Genomic DNA, 23,153 nt, shown 5'->3' with positions numbered 1-23,153 from the left:
TAGTAATATCATGATAGTTTCTGGAGTTTGATTGTGTCGTAATTTTTATGCATCAACATTTCGGATCACACACAGTGATGCATCATCAGGATGATGAGGCCACTTTACATTTTTTCTCTATTCTCTTGCACTCCTCATCCTGATGATGGATCACTGTGTGTGATCCGAAACGTTGATGCTTAAAAATTAAGACACAATCAAACTCCAGAAACTCTCATGATATCCTGAATTGTGTATAAGGAGATCATTGCTAAAATAGTTATGATAGATTCCTATGAGATGTAAGAGCTATATCAAGAAGATTCAATGATAGGTGAAGACATGTGGCAACTGATAAATTTGAGTACTATACACTCTACCCCAATAGTGGAGTTTGGGGCATTGCCCCAGAAAATTTTTTAGGGTTCCTATTTTCTCAGAGAATGGTAAAACCCTATTACAGTTACCTTTGGGAGTAGCCCTAAAATTGAAGTGCATGTTATAAGCATTTTTAGGATTTCGAAGAGGTGGATGTGAAAAAGTGTATTGTTGGTACTATGAGTTGCTACTGGAGTCTTTTGTTGTCGCTATTGAACTTGCATTGCAAGTGTATTGTAACCTTGTGTTGAAGATAATACATTGTGCAAGTTCTAGAGGGGTGGGGTTGTTTTACTAAAAGGTTTTTCCCCACTAGAAAATCTTTGTGTTATGTGTTTCTTTCTTTGTCTATTTTCTTTATGCTTTCTTGGCTGAAATATTGTTGTTTACATGATATTGAATCTGTAAGTGTAAAAGATTTTAATAGGATTTGCACCATACTTCTCTTAAGAGATTAGTGTAGGAAGTTGTTTTCGCACCTAGGTTTCTTTACACATAAAACTATAAACAACTCACTACGAGAGTCAGCAATGTTTTTCCATAACTATTTTCTCTAACAACAAAACTATCAACCCAATCCCTATGAATAGAGGATCGACACTTATCTAAAACAAGAAAGAAAACAAATTGACTACAAATCCACTAGATAAGAAGAAGAAGGAAATATAACAGTTGGTAATACAAGCAATAAAGTCTGGATAACCAATTCAACATAATATTAAAAATAGAGGGAATATAGCAACACTTCATCCTTGCATTCTTGGAATAATAGCTCCTCCTTCATAGTAGTCATGTCTCCTAGTACCATTATGGTTCTTCTAATGTAGCTAAGCCTTAACACTCCTCCTTGAATGTTGTCAACCATCTTCCAGATTCTTCCTTAAAAAGTTAGTTGCAATGGAGAAATCTTTATGAAAATAAGCATAATCAAATTAAATCCAAATATTAGAACACACATTTTGAATGGTTATATGAAATACTACATTATATGTATAATATTGGCAAAGTATGAAATATCTATCTACCAATTGGATTAACGGTTCTATCTTGGACTAATCATAAGTTCAACTAAGCATAAGTTTACAAATATCTTGGCAATATTAAAATAGAGTATTAAAATTAACATAAGATAGAGGCAATAATTAGCCTCATCAGACATCACCCTACATAACAAATTATTGGAGGCAAAAATGTTAAACCTATGACAAGGAACAAATTGAGAAGTGATACATGTTTTCTTAGCATGCATGAACTAAGATAGTGAAAGATGTGTTAGAGAATGTGAACTGAAGTAAAGCCATGAAAGAAGAAATTGACCAAATTGAGAAGAATAAGACATGGACTCTAGTTCTTAGACCAAAAGATAAAAATGTGATTGGCACGAAGTGGGCTTTTAGAAATAAGCTAAATGAAAATGGTGAACTCGCAAGGAACAAAGAAAGATTAGTTTGCAAGGGATATGCACAAGAAGAAGGGATAGAATATGGTGAAACATTTTCCCCTATTGCAAGACTAGAAGGAGTAAGAACACTGCTTGCTTACTCTACATGCAAAAGTTTCAAGGTTTATCAAATGGATGTCAAATCTACATTTATGAATGGAATACTAGAAGAAGAGGTTTACATAGAACAACCATAAGGATTTTTTGATCGTGACAACAAGAACATGGTATGTAGATTGAACAAAGCTTTATATGGATTGAAGAAAGCACCAAGAGCATGATATGAGAGGCTTCATAATTATCTTGTGAAGATTGGATTTGAAATGACTGGTGATAATAGAAATATATACTTAAAGATAGAACAAGGAAAATGTATTTGACTATTTGAAATTTTTGTAGATGATATCATATTTGGAAGTCAAGATACTTTATGCAAAGCTTTTGTAAATGAAATGAAGAAAGACATTAAAATGTTTATGTTTGGAGAGATCAAGTTCTTTGTGAGTTTGTAAGTATGTTAGATGAAATATGGTATATACATCACTCAGTCTAGATATGTAAAAGAGATATTGAAATTTTTTGGATTGGAAGATTCCAAGCTAGTAAGTACACTTATGGTGATAGGACATAAATTTTCAAAGATTGATGATTCAGCTGAGGTGAATCAAACATTGTATAGGTCTATGATTGGTAAATTGAAATATATAGTAGATAGTAGACCTAATATTACATTATCTATTGGGATAGTTGCAAGATTCTCTAATAATCCCAAGGAGAATCATTTGATGGCTATTAAAAGGATAATGAGATATCTAAAATGAACAAAGGATTATGGTCTATACTACAAGAAAAATGAAAAGTTTGAATTGAGAGCCTACACTGATATTGATTGGGCTGAAAATATAGATGAAAAAAAAGAGCACTAGTGGAGGAACATTTTTATTAGGAAAGAGGTTGGTTACTTGGACCAAAAAGAAACAAAATTGTATATTTCAATCTACTATTGACATTGAATATGTTGTTGTTGCAGTAAATTGTACAAACATTGTATGGATCAAACAACTACTCAAAGGTATGAAGGAGGAAATCACTAAACCTATGATACTTTATTGTGATAATACAAGTGCTATCAATATGTCAGTGAACCGTATAATGCATACAAAGACTAAGCACATTTCAATCAAGTATCATTATTTAATAGAGTTAGTTCAAGACAAAGAGGTGAAGATGGAATATGTCAATACCAAAGAGAAAATTGTTGATATCTTCACAAAAGCATTACCTAAGGATGCTCATGAGTATTTAAGAGGTAAACTAAGGGGGATACCCCTATCCAAAGCTAATTGAGAAGCATGAGAAGTGCCCTACATCAACTAGAGCTAAATGTTATATCTTATAACTTGATGTAGTGGATCTTACTTTAGGAGCTGCCTAAAGTAATCAAAGAGCTAAAACAACAAATTAGTCACAAGCTAGGTGATAGAGGGAGTAATTGAAAAAAATTTATATCTATATATTAAGATGATAATTCTTTGGCATTGTTATCAAAGAGGGAGAATTATTACTAAGAATGAACTGAACTTGAGAATTACACTAATGGAGAATTATACCAAGGGAGAGAGTTATACTGGAGAATTATACTTAGGAAGAATTGAAGTCAAAGAGAGAAATATCTACTCAGAGGAAGTATCTACCTAAGTAAGAGGGAGAAAATTAATGAGGGAGATATAAGGATAGACAAAAAGAAAGATGACTGATAAAGGAAGTCATAAGGAAGAGTAAATTGTTTGTTGATTAGATGATAGAGGGAGAGATTCAATACAAGGAATTATTTCCCTTTTGGTAGTGTTGTTGTGACAATTTCTTATATGATTTGAGTAGTATCATTTGTTTGATTGAAGGAGAGGATTTGATCAAATGAGATAAAAAGAGCACCTAGAGGAAGAGATGAGTTATGATAAAGAAAAGAAGTACAAAGATTCATTAAGACAGTGATATTATAGTGCATTGAATATCTACTTAAGGTTGTAAAGGTTGGATGTACTAACTAAGTCTAGAAGAAAAAGAAAGAATAATTGAGTAAGAAAAGCTTGACCAAATGGATAGTAGGTGTCATGAAAAGTTAGTGTAAGAAAAGTAGAAAATCAGTTGGAGCCAAGAAAAGTCAGTTTTCAATGTATGTTGAGTGATATAGTATAAGATGAGTAAGGTTTAGTAGATGTCAAGCACTAGTAAACTTTAGAATATATCGAGTTATCCAATGCATGATGAGTGAAAGAATAGTATGGAAGCTGAGTGACAATATTTTGATCTCAAGTGCCATTATTCATGTTAAATCAAAGATTTGACAAATCTAAGCTAGCTATTTTGTTTTCTTCGATTATGTGAACCATGTGGAAGATAAGCTTGATGAGCTAGTGGTACATAATTCAAGATGAACCATTTTTTAGGCATATTCAAAAGAAATTTTCTAGAGGCACTAAAATGAAAAGGAGGGTAGATTCATTGAATCCTACATAATGCTAAAATGGATGATGGGGGGTGAATGACAAAAGATCTAATTTCTCTTTTTAAGGGAATACAAGGCATGAAACAACAATTAGCATAAGGGAGAACCTAAGAAAGATAATGAGTCTAGGGTTATTGTTTCATATGATGCATGAACTATAGAGTCTACACTGGCATGCAAAATAAGAAGACTTAAAAGGATGAATGCTTGAAGGGTGAACAAGCTATCAGAGTTGAAGTGAATGAAGCCAAGCAAAATAGAGGACTGAATAGAGATCTATAATCTACAAAGTGAGTTTTATTTTGTTATTAGATTAATACTTACTACTACTCTCTAATAATTCTATCAATTTAGGTAAATCCTTTGGATTAAGGTTGATCTAACAATCATTTCTAAATACTTTAACCGAGTGAATTCCAAGTGAATGATCTAAAGTCCTCTAACAAGGCTCACCCCTAACAAGGTGGTTGAAATCCTTTAACCAGGTCACATTTAACAATGTGCATTATAACCTTTAACAGGGTTGGCCTTTTATAGGGCATCACTTCATAAGTGTGAGAATTAGTAGCATGTTACTGGTGGTTTTTTTGAAATTAGGTTTCTACATAAGTCATTGTGTCAAATGTATAGTTGAATCTTTTATGTTTGATACTTACATTTTTGCAAAGTTGACTTAACAGTAACCTACAAGTTTAAGTGATTACATAATCTAATGGATGCATGGATGATGAAAATGTTTTAAGGATATGGGTTCACTAAGTTGCAAAAAGTGTTATTGGTACATATGGGCCTTCGATAACTGATTCACTCCCACTCTCAATTATTCAAAAAAAAATCAGCATCATTTTCTTTCTTCAATCTTGAAACTTCATCATTATCCTTTGTCTTATATTTTGGTTCCTTTTTGGATTTGAAATGATCGATCTTTTCCTTTAACTTGCTAATATAGTATTTTGCATCTTTTTATCTTTCTTCCAGGCTATCTATTTCTTTAGTGAGAATTTCATTTTGCTCAAGAGCTTCTTCTAGGTTCTTATGTAGCTATTCCATATTCATAAGGATCTTACTCAAGTTGTTAAGCCTCTTCTGAGTAACTATGCTTTGATACCAATTGTTAAAAATAGAGAATACTAAGAGGGGGTGAATTAGTATTCTACAAACTTTAGCCCAAAATTAGTTATTATTGATTGCCTTATAGCTTGCATATGAAAATAAACTAATTATACTGAACAATAAACATAACCATACAATAAGAGAGCTCATAAAATAATATTTTGTTAACTAGGGAAATTCTTGCCAAAGGAAAACCTTAGTGGGGATGGTACCCACAAAGTGATCTACTAATCAAAAGTATGTGGTTAAAGATATTGACCCTATTAGGAGTCTATTATGTGCCTATAGTGTCTCAATTCTTGTTAGAGGACTTAGGACTTGTTAGAAGCCTAAACCCTATTAGGAGTTGGTACATAAACACATAAAAAATTTTGTACATGCTGAGCCCACTTCCCATACATGTAACATACAATGTAATTCCTTCTAACAAAAAGACAAATCAAAAACCTCTTTCTTTCTACTAATATCTTGAATATATATAATAACACTTGTTGCTCTTCACAAAACTAGTAATCCTCTGATCATAAGTCAAAATTCACATCATATAAAGTTCATGCTTCCTTAGAAGCACACTTAACTTTGCATTTACAAACTTTCTTTTATGCCTTTTTAAATCTCAAAATATTATCTAGTCAACCTTAAATAGCTTCCACACACTTGACAAAATACAAAATCAATTCTTGCTAACATAGGGATAACATCTAGGATGTCATCCCTAATTAGTCAAGTAATTATTTTTGAAGACAAAATAATTCCTTAACTCATAATTACTCATTTCCTATCATGCTTTGTTCCTCTCTGTATACTTCCACAACTAATAAAATTTGTTATATCCCATTTCGTACTGACCATACTGACTTTTGATTTGGCATATTTCATCATCATAGTCTATACTACCTTTCCACATGTGCATACATTCTAATAATGTATTTTTCAACTACACATATCAAAACTATATCTTCTCTACTAGATAAACTAACTGATCATACTTAGACAAATTTCTAAGTATGAATGTCATAACTTCATCTTCAAGGTTTATCTTCCTCATATTGAAGATATATTGCCATAAATGACAATATTCAATATCTATCTTAGCCAAATATCCAACAGTTTGGATCTTTATCAATATGAGTTCTTGTTAGGAGTTTGTATATTCTTTGAGAAAGAATGAAGTGTTGCAAATATTAATACTTCCTTTTCCCTTTAAAACTTTAAAAGCTAAAAAATTATATCTTGCAAGGGAGTTGCCCCTCTAAATGTAGGGGAAGTCTACATATCAAGGGGTTATCCAACTGTTGGGAATAGTCTTCCACATACACTCCGTTGGGAAAAATCAAACTTTTTTGAAGTGACAAATATGTTTACTCACAAGTCCTATAACACAAAACAAATTGAGCCACTCATAATGAATTGTGTTTTTTTTTAAAGGAAAAGTAGGCTAGGCGACATATATAATTAGGTGAGATGGAACTTAAGACCTCCTATATGGAGGTCACCTAATTCACTATTGTTAGTAACAAATTATATTGTAATTATTTTGATGAATAATCCTTCTCTATTAATTAAATATTAAATTATATATAAAAAAAGGGGACTAGGGGATACAAGATCACTTTGTGTAAGTTATAAATTATATTTTAATTATTGAATGAGATAATATATATTCTTGAAAAATAACATTTAAATATGTACTAAGCTCAATTAAGACATATATCATATTTTTCAAAAATCCCTATAATTTGTAACTATGACTTAAATAATAGACAATGATAATTTGTAAGCCTCTCATGTAGAAGGTCTTGAATTTAAATCTACTCCAATTAAACACATAATAATAATTAATTACAAAATTTTTTTACAATATTTAAAAAAATCTCAAAAGAAATAATAAATGTATTTAGAGACTTTTCTTTTCACTTTATAACCTTTTTGATTGATAAAAAGGCCAAATTTGGTTGTTGTGTATTTTGAATATTAAAATTTCCAATTTAACATAAGAATTTGTTGGCATAGTGTGGTTTCAAATAGGTATGATGTTACTTGCACAAGACTTTCAAATGAATAGATTAAGCCCACATGTCTTATTGGTATTCACACACATGCCTATCATGATGGATAATAGAAAAAGTGTTTTAAAATGTCTTTACATGTAGAAACATTAGTCTCTTTTTATTGACATTAAAAAGAAAGAGAATATTAACTTGCAGTGTGACATTGAATGTAATCAAGCATACTTTTACTAACATTGATAATATATAAATGTAATTAGACTACTATTTTGTGCAACTAAAATTTTTAAGACATTACTATGTTTGGCAATCTTCTATAAAGAAATGATAAATTACCTATTCACTAATTGAAGCTAAGAAGATGTAGAAAGGAAGATGGTTTTTACTCCTTTCAAGTCTATTGACATGTGAGTTCCAATTTAGTGTAATGGTGCCATGGAAACAAGAAGAAATTGCTTAACTAAATATGAGGTTATCTACAATGGTAGTGGAGTTATGCTAATTAAGTTGATAGGCTTCTCTCCTTCAAAGACTTTAGTCATATTGTTTAGACAATCTGACAATCTTACCTTGTTAATTATAAAAAGGTGATGCCAAAATTTTTTGAAATGGTATCTGACTAGTATATGCATGGTTTTTATTGTTCACTACCAATGTCCAATGCAACATGTCATGTCCATACACTGTTATGTTCTTCCTGAATGTTTGGTTCAGTGTATTCCTCTTCTCCATCTATTGCTATTGTATTCAATTGTTCATATTCTATGGAACGACCACAAGAAAACATAAGAAAGAGTGCCAAAAAATGCATTTAAGAGAAGAAAGAAAAATAAATGCATCTAAGAGAATCGACAAAAGATCTGATGATTATACAAATCCTTTTTGTAGTTCTAAGATTATATGTGTCATTTGAGGAATATTATAATGCCACCAAACAAAGGAGGCCAAGAATAACATCAATATATATCATATATTTTGCATATTACATTAAAATAACATATGTATAAGAATTTAATGATTACATTAAAAGTTTTAAGAAAGAAATCTATATTGAAAATAGAAAATTAATTAAGGGATTGTTGGACTCAAAATTTTGGTAAAAAGAGACAAGGGATGAAAAATTGTTTTGCTAGGGTTTTGCATATTGTACGACATTTTTTCTGATTTAACTTTTCATTATGTCATACCACATTTATTGTAGGATCATTAGGGTCTTTTATTATGGCTTTAACTAGCTTTAGCCCAGTAATTTCTACTAGTGCTAGAGTTGTCGCAACGAATGCTCATGGTGCCTCCTTTGAACAAGCAGCTAAGAAAATTTGTCTTGAAGGTTTTTCACGAGGTAAGCCCTCCTCCACCAACATTGTTCTCAACATTGATTGATGATCATACAAATGGCTTAGCACCATACCTTGATTGGGTATTTTGTGGGTTGCACTCCTCCTAAAAGCATCCTCAAAGAATGGAATGCGAAGAGTTGGACTCCTCATGGAGTCTAGCTTGATGACATCTAGAGCCTCACAAAGGGCTTCTTCTTGTTCCTCTTTGTGAACCCTTCCTAGGTCGACGTAGTTTTTAACCACAGGTCATGGTCATTTAGGTCCTCACTACTAATTTTTGAGCAGTGGTCTTGTAATTTCTTAGTGTCGGAAGACCAAAAATTGAAATTCCCTGTCTAGGTTGAGTTTCTAGGTCTTTCAATCCCCTGTTAGAAGATTATCCCTGTTATTGTACAAATCCTTGGTCGGGTGGTCTGTATCAACCCAAAGAATTTTTTCAATGCTCGTCCCCAGAGGAGGCTTTGCATTGAGGTTGACCTATCCTGTGACCTTAAGGAATTTGTGGACATTTAGGTTGGTGTGCATACCTTCTCTCAAAAGGTTCTTTACCTCATCCTGTTGAACATATGTTACAAGTGTCATTCAATGGATCACAAGATCAAAGACTTCCCTCTAGAAGTGCCTCACAAGCCAACTCTTGTTAAAGAGCCGCAGGCCAAGTCTGTCAATAACACCAAAAAAGATGAGTGCAAGACTGTGACATGCAAGGGTAAGACATCCTTGCCACCCAAATAACATGGGTCCTCTTCTTCACAACCTTCACTGGAGATTATTCTTATTTCTAAAAAACACATGTTTCTCCAGTGGTTCAACAACTAGTTTCAAACCATGGCTTCTAGGGGAGGGATGTGTCTATTAAAACCTCTCAACCTACTTGTGTCTACATTATTCAAGCTGCTTCTATGGTTGTTCCCCATGGGTCACAGTCTTATGCCACTCTTGTAGCCTTGATGAATATGGAGAAGACTCAGATGGGGGTTTAGAGAAGGGGAGGCTCATCATTGTAGGAGTTGCCTCCCTAACTATGACTTCCAACTTCTTCTTGCACATTAGTATCTTCTCTGTTCGGCACAAGGAAGACATGCAAGAGTTATTATCATGAATGTTCTCTCATGGAATGTTTAAGGTCTAACTTAACTCTCTCACAAATGCTATGTGTGAGATACTAGATGTAGGATTGGTATCCTAGACATCCTTTATCTCCAAGGAGTCAAGATACTTGATTTCATGTTAAACACTGCATGCCATGTTATTTGGCCTAATAGTGCTATTTTTTCTTCACAACATGAAGTTGGTGGAGATGGTTTTGTTTCTCTACTCTCAACTCATTTAATTTCTTTTGTTATTGATCATGGTTTTGACCCTATGCATAGGATTATGTGGATTTTGTTGTCACTCCAAAATTGTTCTTTTGAGATTGTTAACATTTGTACTCCCAATGATGTTGTTGAACAATCTCAACTTTGGTATTGGATGGTAGATTCTCTACCACCTACCACTTGGGTCATTTGTGGAGATTTTAATATGGTTGAGCTAGCTATAGAGAAAAAAGGCATTTTTCCATTTCGTTCGGCAGTTGGTGAATGAGAGGCTTGGCACTACATGTGCAATAAATTGGACCTTTTTAATCCCAATATGCATCACTACCAATCGGGTGGCCCTTGGCACACTTGGTCTAGTTTTGGAGCTAGGTTTGACAAGATTTTTAAAAGGCTTGATCATATGATGATCTCTATGCAAAAAAATTTCTCCTTTTCTGAAGAAAAGGCTTTACTTGACATTCCCCTACCTGATGTGACTTTGTAAGACCACTTCCCCATTCTCTTTATTGTCACTTAGCAAACAACTCAGCATCCTCCGTCTAAGACATAATGTTTTCTCAACACATCACGGTTGTGTTACAAGCCCACTATGGATCACATTTTGCATGTTTGGAATTTTGAGCCTTGGCCCCACATGCAGGTTAGAGTCATATAGTGGTGGAATGATGCCATCACTTGTATGGCAAGATTTCTCCAAATTTATGGTAGGAAGCTTGGAATGTACCAGAGGCATTCGTATGAAGCCACCATCAAAAATTAGTGTGTTTCTTTAGACACTCTATCCTTGAATCCTTTTGACACTCAAATCTGTAGCTGAGGCTTGCCAATCTTCACTGCCAAAAGAAAATTGCTCACAACTATGCTACTAGAGGATCTCAAATCAAAGCATGTCTCCATTGGCTTTAGATTGGAGACCATCCAAAAGAATTAAAGATGGGCAACAGGTTCTTTCAAACCTTCTTGATATTCTTCAATCCTTTGTTTTCCATTATGAAAAGGTTTTCATTCCCCAAGATTTCACTCTAGAGGGTGAGAAAGCCTTGAAGGAGTGTATTTTTTTACTCCAAATTGTCTTGCAGTTGAGTAAAATGCTTTCTGTGAGCAATTTCTTACCCTCAGTGACCCCAAGGAATTCATCTTTTTCATGGTGGATGACAAGACCCCAGGGTGTGATGGCTTTCCTTACAAATTTCATGAAGTCTTTTGGGATGCTATTGGGTCTGATCTTCATAAGATGTACCTAGAATCTTTTCACACCAAATCCTTAGGTTATTTCATAAATAAGGGAAACATCAAGTTCATACCTAAATTTGGCAATCCAAAATATATTTTCAATGGGTGGCTAATCACTTTGCTATATATGTTTCCTACAAAATCATAGTTGAATAGCTCTCAAAATTTGTCATCTTTTACCCATGATTGCTCGACCTAAAAAGACTAGCTTCATCAAATCTTATTTCATCCTAGACAAAATCATTGTTGTTTGGGAGGGCATGGAATGGGCCAATAGATCTAAGCAACAAACTCTTTTTCTTAAAATTAACTTTACTAAAGCTTTTGACTGCATAGAATGGTATTTCATTCTTGCTATGCTTCGTGCTCTAGTTTTTGGTCTTTTTTCCTTAGTCAATAGAAATGCTTTTTAGGGATGCCTCTGTGTGCATCACCATCAATGATAGGGAATTTGAGGACTTTGTGCTCTTTAGATCCATTTTCTAGGGTTGTCCCTTTGCCCCTACTCTCTACGTGTTAGTTGCTGAAGGTTTTGGATATTTGTTGGCTCATTCCATTTCTATTGGTCGGGTCTGAGGTATTTTGCTTCTGGAGTCTTCTTCCTAGCTAGTTAATGGTCATTTTTTTATGACTCTTTTCTCACTCTCATTGATGAGGAAACTAATGTCAACAATTCCCTTGAATGTTTTGAAATCTTCTACAGAGCCTTTGGGTCTATCATCCAATGGCACAAGATGCCTTGTTATGGGCAATCATTCCTCCCCACTTTCCCTTGGATAGATTAGTTCCATTGGAGATGGATTAAGCATGGAGAAATATTTTGATTTATGTACATTACTTTTTCTTTTCAAGCCTCAATAGTGGATCTTTGGAATGTCATGTTGGAGAAAATTTCCAAAAAGCTAGACTACTGGCTCACTAAGCCTCTCTCACTTGCTAGTAATTCCAAATTTTCTCTTAAGTTTTAACAGTGACTCATGTTCATTACTCTTCACGCTAGGCCCCTTATAGAGCTCCTAAAATAAGCTAGACAATCTTTTTAGACATCTCCTCTAGGCCTTAGATGCAAAGCATCATGGCTTCTATAGAGTTTCATGGGATTACTATTGTTTGCCCAAAGAGTTTGGTGGTTTGGGTCTTATCTCCACTCAAAAAAAAGGCATTTCCTTGCATGTCAAGTGGGTTCATAGAGCTCTCACTAGGGATAAAGCCTAAAAAATTCTCCTTTGGCATTCCATCTCCTCTGGTTTTCTTGCTCATTAGCCAATGTGGAAGGGGATATGATTTTAGACCCTTCTTATTGCCTCTGAACCTACACACATTCAAAGCTCTTCTATGGTCAAGAGCATATGGAAAGCTTGGGAAGCGATCAAACTGTGGCTTCATTAGGTGGGAAACTAATTTAGATATGGGCTTTCCCTAAACCATCACAACCTTTGGTGGTCGCCCCTATTTTCCATTAACAATGTTCCCCTAGCTAATATTCAAGGTCTCAGTGTTCCATGTTTCTTCAAACATGGCATCAGGAAACCCAAATATTTTTTCTCTAGAACCACTATGAGTATGAGATCTTGGATGATTTGTAGGTCCAGTTTTTTTTGCCTCACTCAAATCAAAAAACTTTTGATTTACTGGTCTCTACCTTTCCCTCTCACTTGCTTCACAATCTCGGCATCCAATCTATCAATCCTTGGTGGAAGGACTAGAAATGGTATCCTTGTACACCTCTTTTTAATTACAACCCTAAGATGGGCTATATGTGGTTGGTGCATCACTTTCCATGGTTGAGACTCTCAACCAACATTAGCATCTCCACTCCACACAACAATTTTGGAGATACAAGTTTAATATTATTTGGAAAGCCATTATAGAGATGAAGATTGCACAATTTTCCTGGTGTGTCATCTTCCAAGGTCTTCCCTCGGGTCCTCGACTCAAGCATCTAGGTATTCCTAACCATCGATGTACGTTTTGAGGTCAACTAGAATCTTTCCTGCACATCTTTTGGTTTTGTTGTAGAGCTCAACAGTACTAGCTCTAGATTCATGATTTCTTTAGACCCTTTAGGCCAGAGCCTTTCTCCCGGCATATGAATCTTCTCAAGGATTCCACCAAAATTTCCTTTAAGTTTTCTTAGATTTGTCACGCTTTTAGGATGGAGATTTTGTTCACTTTATGGAAAGATAGAAATGCAATACTTTTCACTCGCACTTTTCTTGACATCAATATTTCTATGTATACTAAAGCTTGCATACATAATAATGTCTTGCTCCAACTTAAGTACAAGCCAATAAGGTGGCTCTAGAGGTGGCCCACCTGCAGTAGCCACTTAATCATTGGGGTAATGCTCCATATATCATTTCCCAGGTTCCATCAAATTTTACTTCACTAGAGCAGACTCTACCTCATGGGTGTCATTGAGGGAGTAGCTCTTAGGCTCACCACTCGCAAATGCCTCATTCCCAGGCCCCCCACAACTCTCCTAGCAACTGGGATGTTTAGTGCCACCGCTCTTCCTTTCTGCGACATGGTTTTGGGTGGTCCTTAATTGCTCCTCCTACCTCTGCTAGTTGGTTGACTCCTCTTGCCTCAGATCCCAAGTGGTCCTTCCCTCACTCGGATCTAGCCATTTTTCCTCCCAGGGCAGAGGTAGAAGAAAAAGATGATAATGCTACTGCTAAAGATGGTTGGGCTCCACCTGAGCCTCCTACCAACCTCGTAGATCATTGGGGTTTTAATGATAGACATGACCCTCCTCCCTTGGTTGGCACCGTTGTGGCCGCCTAGGGGTGTTCTTTTATTTGATGAATAGTTGTTGATTTCCATCCTAGTGTCGAGTGGACTCTCATGGGGTGATCTTGTATCCCCCGACCCTTTTTTGTGAATATGAAGCTTTTATATTTTAATTTAATAAATAAGGTATTATTCATCAAAACAAAATTGTAAAATGCAATGTTAACTATGAAATGTTTAAATAGAATATTAAAAAGATTTCTCATCTAAAATTTTCTTGACATTATAATAAATTATAATTTTAAATCAAATATGAATAATTTTTTTATTTCAAATTCATTAATATTATTAAAAATAATGAATAAGAAATCTAATATATAAATTATTTTAATGAAAAATTAATTAAAATATAAATATTAAATATAATTAAATAATTATTATTATTTTTTTACGAGTAGTAGGCCAAAGCTTAGATTATTTATTATTTAATTATTGATAATAATAATTATTTTTAGATTATTTATTATGAAGTGTTAAGTTCGAGGCCGAAGACTTTCTAGATGAGAGGATCACTAGGCTCTTGCCTAATTTTATAATTATTTATTATCTTCTTACAAGATTAGAAAATATTAAATATTAACACATCCCTTAACATCTACTTTCACTAAACATAAGATTTATGTGTTAATTTAAAACAACAAAATTTGACTTATAAAATAATTAAAAAGTTGTTCCACTTAATTGATATACTCAAATGAGTGTTTATTTTAATTTTGTAAAAGATATTTTTACATTCTCAACTATTCTAGTCTAAGAGTTTATTATTCAGAAAAAAATATAGTATAACTATTATATTCTTTTTATAGGTAGACTTGTTATCATATACTTCACATCTATAATGAATAAAGTGGGCACATCATGTTGCTTACTTATCTTTAAGTTACCACACCACTAAAGGTTACTATGGAGACCATTGTCATGGTTTATGAGTCAAACACAAGAAAAAATTTGGACAAAAAAGTTCATTGTTGCATCATGATCTTAAGAGTCATGTGTAAAGGTCATCAAAAATTAATTATTTTGTATCCCGAACGCATATAATCAAGAACAATTGAGGCATGCTTTCAAACCAAAGTAGTTGTTTACATTGTTGAATTCTATCATTAATAACTTCAAATAATATGTAATGTGATTGAGAGGTAACATATCTAAAACTCAATTACGAAACTTTGTATTAGATTTCAAAGTGCTTTAAAATATCATACAATGTAGTTATAACTATCAACTTAACCCTTGCACCTTTCAAAGGTGTTAGTGATAGTAAACATTAATCAAAATATTGAAGTACAAGCATGTAATATTTACAAATTTGTAAATGTTGAAGTGTTTTTTTAAATTTTACTTGATATTGTTTTGTTTTTCATCGAACTTTTAAGTGAAATTTTTGAGGATTATGAAATTAGAAGAATCAAATCAGGTGTAAAGAAAAATTGTGGTTTGAGAATTACACCAAAATGCACTTGCCAACTTGAAACAATACCAAATAGGCTTTGACAAAAAGATATTCAAAATCAGTTGTAATGTGTTGTATTACCTAGATTATTATTTATTTCGCTAGATTATAAATATGAAACAAGAGATGTAGCGATGACATTGCCCATACAAAAGTACTAGTCATCTATTAAATGTATAATATGATATTCATTAACTATTTCAAATTTTCTAGTTATAGGTGCAACTTATACCAGGTTATTACTAACTGCTTGCAAATATCTCAAATTTGAGCACACTAGATCACCTTCTAGCCAACTAGAATAAAAAAATATAAGTTTGACATTAAATGATATTATTCTCCATAAATATGTTCTAAAATTTTTTTAAAACTATACTGTGATTTTTTTTGTTTTTTTGGACTATAACCTAATTGTCCAGACATTTACCACTAAAATGAAGAGAGTAGATGACATGCAGGCAAAGCTATGACTTCTCTAAAAATCTATATATTACTCTTGATGCCCTTTCAACAGAATTGATATTTGTCTAAATATGACACCAAACAACTACTAGCTAGCTATGTTGATGTGGCTTCAATCTTGTCTGAAATCTTAAAAAGAAAACAAACTTTACTCATTAAAGTGTTGCCACTCCACCAAGTAACCATATAATAGTAATCACTAGTACACATCAATAGACAATTAAGCTTAATTGTTTGAAGTATATTGATCTTATGCAAACGATTAGTCTATTCAACAGATGCAACTGGTTACCATACTACTAATTAATTGAGAATTAGAACAGTTTAATTATTTTCACAAAAACAAGAAGCTAAAATTAAACCAATAATAACAATCTACTACGCATTTGTCTCTACAGAATATGATAGTTCACTTAGAACAATTTGACACGTAATGATAGTTTCCAAACTGCAAAAAAATCACTTGACAAACAAGTTCTTTAATTTTCTGAAAGCATATTAAACATCAATTTTCAAGGAGATATGATATGACCCACGCAATCACCCTCCCAAGTTGGAACTAATTAGGTATAAAGTTTGGTTAACTGGTCGATTCTTCTCGGAAGGTGTAAAGTTTGGTTAACTGGTCAGTTTTTCTCTGAAGTTTGATAATCAAATCCGTTGCTACTTTCTTCATTTGATAGATAACTTCTCTCATTACCTGAAAGCATACTAAACATTAATTTCCAATAAGAAGACTAAACATCAGTTTCCAAAATGAAAAAAAGAGAGTATGGTTGCTGCTTAATAATTGAAGTTCTTCAATGTAGTGCCTGCCCCTAAGTCACATTTCTGTCATCCTTGCCAAACTCTTTTAGGCCAATGTTATGTTTGATGATTAGTATTATTATTTTAGAGATTATCAGATGTTGTTTTTTGCTCAGTTTATTATATGATGAGATTACTTGGTACTCTATATTTCATGCATGTATGATGATTGTTCAATGTTTTCAGTTATCGATGATGATTAGTTAGATGGTTTATTATCACATGTGCTTTCTTATGGATACTTACCCCATACTGCATGTGTATAGTGTGCATGTTTTTTTTCTTTATGTATGGTGTTTCTGATGTGGTTAGGGAAGGGAGTCGTAGTCACCTGCTAGTCGGGATCTACATGATGCACCACTTCCTACCGTTGTCTGTTTAGCTTAGAATATTGTGTTTGTACATGCATGAATTTTATGCAGGTTGCAAGTACCAGGTATCGACTTCCCTAAATTGCCAGGATGAGCATACCCTATCGCATTATCTCAATGGTAAGAGAGGGGAGATAAAATCTTAAGTCCAAATCCTAAACCCCTTAGCCATTTGTCCTAATTGATAATTAGGACAAGTATCTGAGTTGAGTACCCTCCGAATGCGTCAGATGATGTTAATTCGTGATTATAACCCTTTGTTTTATTTAGTATGTGTCTTTTTATGATGGGTTTTCGTATGTTGCTTTATGAGTCCTTGGTGTATTTTCTATTAATTAAGTCTAATTAAAAAGGTTAATTAATGATTTAATTTAATAGAAAATTATTATGATATTTTAATATTTAATTATATTTAATTAATTAAATAAAAAGAATTAAATTTGGAGATAAAAGTTTAAAGATAAATTTAGAACGTGATAATATTTATTCAATTTAATAATAATATATATTTAGAGTTCATTTTTAAATAAATGCTAAATATTATTGTTATTTAAGTTAATTAAATATTCTATCAATTAAGTTTCTAAAATAAATTAAAAAGTGAAAATATATTAATTATTAAAAGTTGTAAGATTGCATGATGCAAGCATGAGTTGAAAATAAAAAAAGAAATTAATTAAAAAGATAAAATAAGAGAAAATTATAATGTTGTTTTAATTTCATAAAGTGCGCATGGGTGTTAAAGTAATAAAGATTAAAATAGAAGACAAGTGAAATAGTAAATAAAGTTATTTAATAATTCAACTTAATGTGCATGAAAAGATGAATGCACAAGAAAAGAAAAGATAATAAAGGTTAATTTGGAGTTAACTCAGTTGTGCAAAGAGTCTTCTTGGGTGAACGCACAATTAGTGCCCCAATTTGAGGAGAAAACTTCTTATCACAACTTTGGGGGTTCATTTTTGGGGAAGGACACGAATTTGGACGAGAATTTTTGGGAAACAACTTTTGAAAGCGAATTTCAGAAGGCTAATTTCAAAGAAAGATTCTCGGAAGAAGGTTATTGAAGAGGAGCGAATTCTCTTACAGTTCCTAGGGATTGCATAATAGCATCAGGATTAGGTAGGGTCTTGTATTTTGATCATCGATTAAATACACAATTATCCTTTCCTGTCTTCTTCGTGCCTGTGGATTGTATATCCAAATTCTCTGTGATGAAAGCCTAAATATTTCAATATTGTAAATTATTAAATGTTTGTCAATATATTCGGCATACGTAAAAATTAGAAGAGTGATTAGGAATTCTTATTTGATCGATTAATGAAATCTGAATTTAATCGGGGAAGGGTTAAATTCTAAACTCATAAATAAAAATTGTAGATTGAAATTCGAATGGTTAATATTATTTTCTCTATCAAGTTATATTTATGAATGTTATAAAAAAAAAAAAAATGAATTAAATTATTTATAAAATATTTATATAGTAATAATAAACATATCTTAATTAAATTTGGAATAAGAAAGTATTGAGAAACAATTTTTAATTAAAAGTTTCTTTTTAAAAAATATATATAAAAATAATAATTAAAAAAAAAGAAAAAAATTAATATAAAACGCATGGGGAGGGGTCTTACCCTTCCCGCCCCCCCCACAAGCGATTTGAATCACCGACGGTGACCTATGTCAGCAGGGGACCGCACGGCTTTTAAAGCCTGCGGTACCCTGTGATAGGGCCACACGGCTTTTAAAGCCTATGGTACCCTATGACAGGGCCGCATGGCTTATAACACCTGCGGTACCCTGTGACAGGGCCGCACGACTCTTTATTTGAGGAGCATCAGTTATGTCTTTTAACAATGTTTAATAATATAAATTTGTTAATATATATTAATTATAAAAGTTTTTTTAATAAATTTTTAATTTATAAAAAGAAAATTGTTAATAATTTTAGAATAATAAATGTTTTTATAGTTAAATAAAATGTTAATTTATTTAATTAACTATAGTTAAAGTAATATCTGAAAATAGTAAAAGAGTTATTATTAAATGAAGATTAAATAATTGGGTTAAACTATAAGGGTAATAGTGAGAAACCTTTACATTAAAAACGTTCATTGAAACTCAAACTGAGAATTTCAACTTAAACCTTAGTGTGTATTATGGAAACAAACTTGAACTATGAACTGAATTATACTATTTTGATTTCTTTATGCTTCTATGATTTGGGGTTTGGGATTGTCTTAGTGTGGACCGGTTTAGGATGTTACCAGAGGCTTGGGCGTTATGCGATTGTGACATTATGATTATTTGTTCTCGATCTTTCTTAACCCAACCATGGTTATGTGATGGAGTGCTCTATGATGGATGTTTTACTATTTTTTATTGCTTTCTAGTTTCTTGGTGAGAAGCTGATGGTGTATGTATTTGAGTTACCTGACTTAACCATTTTTGGAGTCTTTGATTAGTTTTGTGTTCTATTATTGGGATTCTTTCTAGTTGCTCGTTGGAGAACCTTTGGATATTGTGATTTATCATGGATGCCTTCAGTTGCTGATAGAGAACTGTTGAGTTCATCATGATTATTATTTGATGCTTATCAGTTGCTCATGGAGAACTGATGTGATTATTGTGGATTATATTTATGATGCTTTCAGTCGCTTGTATAGGACTGAGGTGATTTTTATTTTGTGTTTTCATGAGCCTAGGGTAGGTTATCTATGTGTAGTGTCGAGAAGTGGCTTGCAATGAGCGACAGGAGACTCGAAGTGGCTCTGGGCATGACTCATTGTAAGTTGTTTGTTTTATTAAGTGAAAACATCTCACCTAAATACTGACTTAAATGAACCTAATAAGATAACTGTAAGTTCTCTCCCATGCCTTGAGTGCTAGTACAGGCTAGGATGGGGTAGAGAGAATGCTTGGTTACGACCTTGCATTCCGTAGTATGCCTTGTCAGTATGAAATGTCCCTTTTCTGATTTTTCATAATATTTTCAACCTCTAATCAGATCTTTAAAATCAAATAGCTAATATCCCAAAGATCCACCAAATTCCTCAAGAAACCCCAAATCGGGTATGTTGAAAATAGTGCTAAAAGCTTCACAACTTCACAAATTATTAATGAATCTGAAAATGGAAATTTTTACAGAACTTTCAGCAGCATAACAGCCTACAAATTGACATTTCCAGATCCGTATAGCCTTTACACAACAGCTCAAAAATGTAGGACCAAAACTATGCTCATCGGGCTCCCGAAATAGCACAAAATATGCCCGAAAACACCACAAGAACACTAATAATCTATCTCAGAAGTTTAATCACGTCCCAATATATATATTCATCTCTATTTTAACAGCTTAAAGTCTAAAATACAGCAGCAACCAAAACTGATATGAAATACTCAACCGGAAACACCAAACTCTTACAAAAAATACACCCAGAAACTCACAAATCTGCACTGTTCAGCACAAAGGCAAACTCTGTATGAGCATGCACATGGAATGGCTTCAAACTCCCATCCTTAGCCTTCCTAGAAACCTGCAAACTCCCGTTCTTGGGTCTCCCTAGAAACCTGCAAACTCCCGTTCTTGGGTCTCCTTCTCCCAGGTTTGGCAGCCTCTGAAGAATAACAAAGAATGAGCGAAAATCAAGTCTGGAATCCCCCCAAAATGCCTCCAAACCTCTTTAAAAAGGGCATAACTGTAACTCACATCCAAGAGAGGTTAATGAAACATATTTTAATAATAATTATCATTTATTAGTCCAACGGTTTCCAAAGATTAACTCCCTTTTTCCGAAACTTCACTTTCTTGGGCCTGCCTGCCTTAGCAAAGATTTTTTTTTTTTTTTTTTTAATTATTTGAAAAGGGGACATGACAAGTCCTCCCCTCCCAATCATTGCTTGTCCTCAAGCAATGGCTGAACAATAAACCAATCAATCCACCTGGATCCCAAATGTAGTCATGAACTATACTACTACCAATTAACATAGGCTCCTGCAATATCCTTTGCAATATGACCAAGAGGAATCCATAATCAAATTGACAATTATAGCTCAACCAAACTCCGAAATCACCACTACCACAAACAAAAACCCATGAGGCACAAACTCTTAGAACATCAGAACCCAAGTAAAGTGGACAAATCAAACTACCAACACAGTAAATACCATCAACGCATCCCACTGGCCTATATGGAATGTACAATCCAACTCTGAAACAATGGTGAACCCTCTTGAATGAAACTGTACCAAGTATGGAGAATCCACACACTGTACAACTCCTGCAGTCAACACAACTCTGCAAATCATCGGCCACTATCTCATAACCATAACTCCCATACACTGCTGATGGTGAAAAGACATTACAAGATAAAGAGTAAGAAATGGAATCCAAACCAAATTTGTCTACCATCAACTCCTCAGCACAAGGATCAAATGCTAACTGATGTACATACCCTGCAATATAATGTTGATAAAAAAAACCAACCTCAGTCAACAGCTCACCATGAAGAAGTGATACAACCCACTGTGACTGATCACTAGCTAAGTCAAGAGATCTCATAGCCAAAGGAGTAGAATCAATAACAACACCTGCTGAAGCATCACTCTGAAACTCCTGCTCTAAGTCATGTATTATCAAGCTGTCAACTGTAGAACCTATCACCATGTCATGCCCATCACAACTCTCATCTTGAGGCATCAAATTGTCCCATAACTGATGATAAGCACTAGGAACCAAAGTACATCTCTGTATCATCATCTCATCAACATGGTCATCAAAGGTAGATAGATGAGCATACCTCACAGTGTAATGCCGATAGAATGCACCAATCTCAGTCAGTGGCTCAGACTGCAATCCAGATGTAACTAACTGCAATCGATCATTAACCAAATTGGAACTGACTACTACCTCTGAAGACATTGCGAAGGGAGTAGTATTACTAGTAGGAACCATGCCAACTATCAGCTCACCAATGTCACACATGGTCTTTGATACAACATCTCTAGTCTTCGTGCCATTAGTACTAGAGGTCACCACCATGTCAGGCATACAACAATCTGCTACAACACCCAACTCAATTGAACCTAACTCTAGTGGGAATGAACCTGATATTCCAATGTTAGTATCAAGAATGGATGCATCCCCATCTCCACTGTCTCTGACAATCTCGGCCATGGACATCCTCGGATCACCAAACACCACTGCTTGTGACTGTATAGAATCAGGTGAAGACTGTAGTCACTCTAACTCCATGGTCACCTTGGCCAAATGAAACTGTGACTCCTTGAAAGCCAACTGTGTACTCTCAAGAATCTCAGAAGTCACCACAAGCTGCTCAGTAATCTCACTCACCTCATCTTCCTTGGCCAACAATGCATCATATGCTGTACTGCCCCACTTCATAATATAATCTCTGTCGGCTACCAACTGCATATAATCCTGTCTCAGAATCTGGATAGCCTCCCATAAAGAGTGGAACTCTATCAAGGAAAGATAACTGCCTCCCTGCTCATCACTAGTAGGAGAACCCCATCCATAAACTGCTAACAACTGACGAGCAGCATCGAAATGCTGGCAAGTGATAGCAATGTCTTGGTCACTAACTCTCAACTGATTAGACACATGATGGCACTGGCTTGACTGTCTCCTACAAACCTCCTCTGATGCACTGTCTAAAGGAGTATCCTCAAAGTTACTAGTCTCTAGAGTATTACCATCCATATCCTGTGAATCAAATCTAAAACTCCTATCAACATACAGAGTATCAAAAACACTGGCATTGCTGTCCAACTCCTCTATACCCAAGGAAACTAAGTCTTCAAAATTGCCCATTGCATCCTTCTGGATGTCATCAATGCCAATATGATCCTGGGACTCATCTATACACACTGCCAAATATGAAATATCATCAACACATTCCAGCAAGTATGGCCGACTGGATA

This window comes from Cupressus sempervirens, chromosome 2 (assembly GCF_028749045.1).
Source record: "Cupressus sempervirens isolate cs-2001-9-10 chromosome 2, ASM2874904v1, whole genome shotgun sequence".
Lineage (NCBI taxonomy): Eukaryota > Viridiplantae > Streptophyta > Pinopsida > Cupressales > Cupressaceae > Cupressus > Cupressus sempervirens.
The sequence above is the reverse complement of the archived record's forward strand: the minus strand, read 5'-3'. Positions refer to the sequence as shown.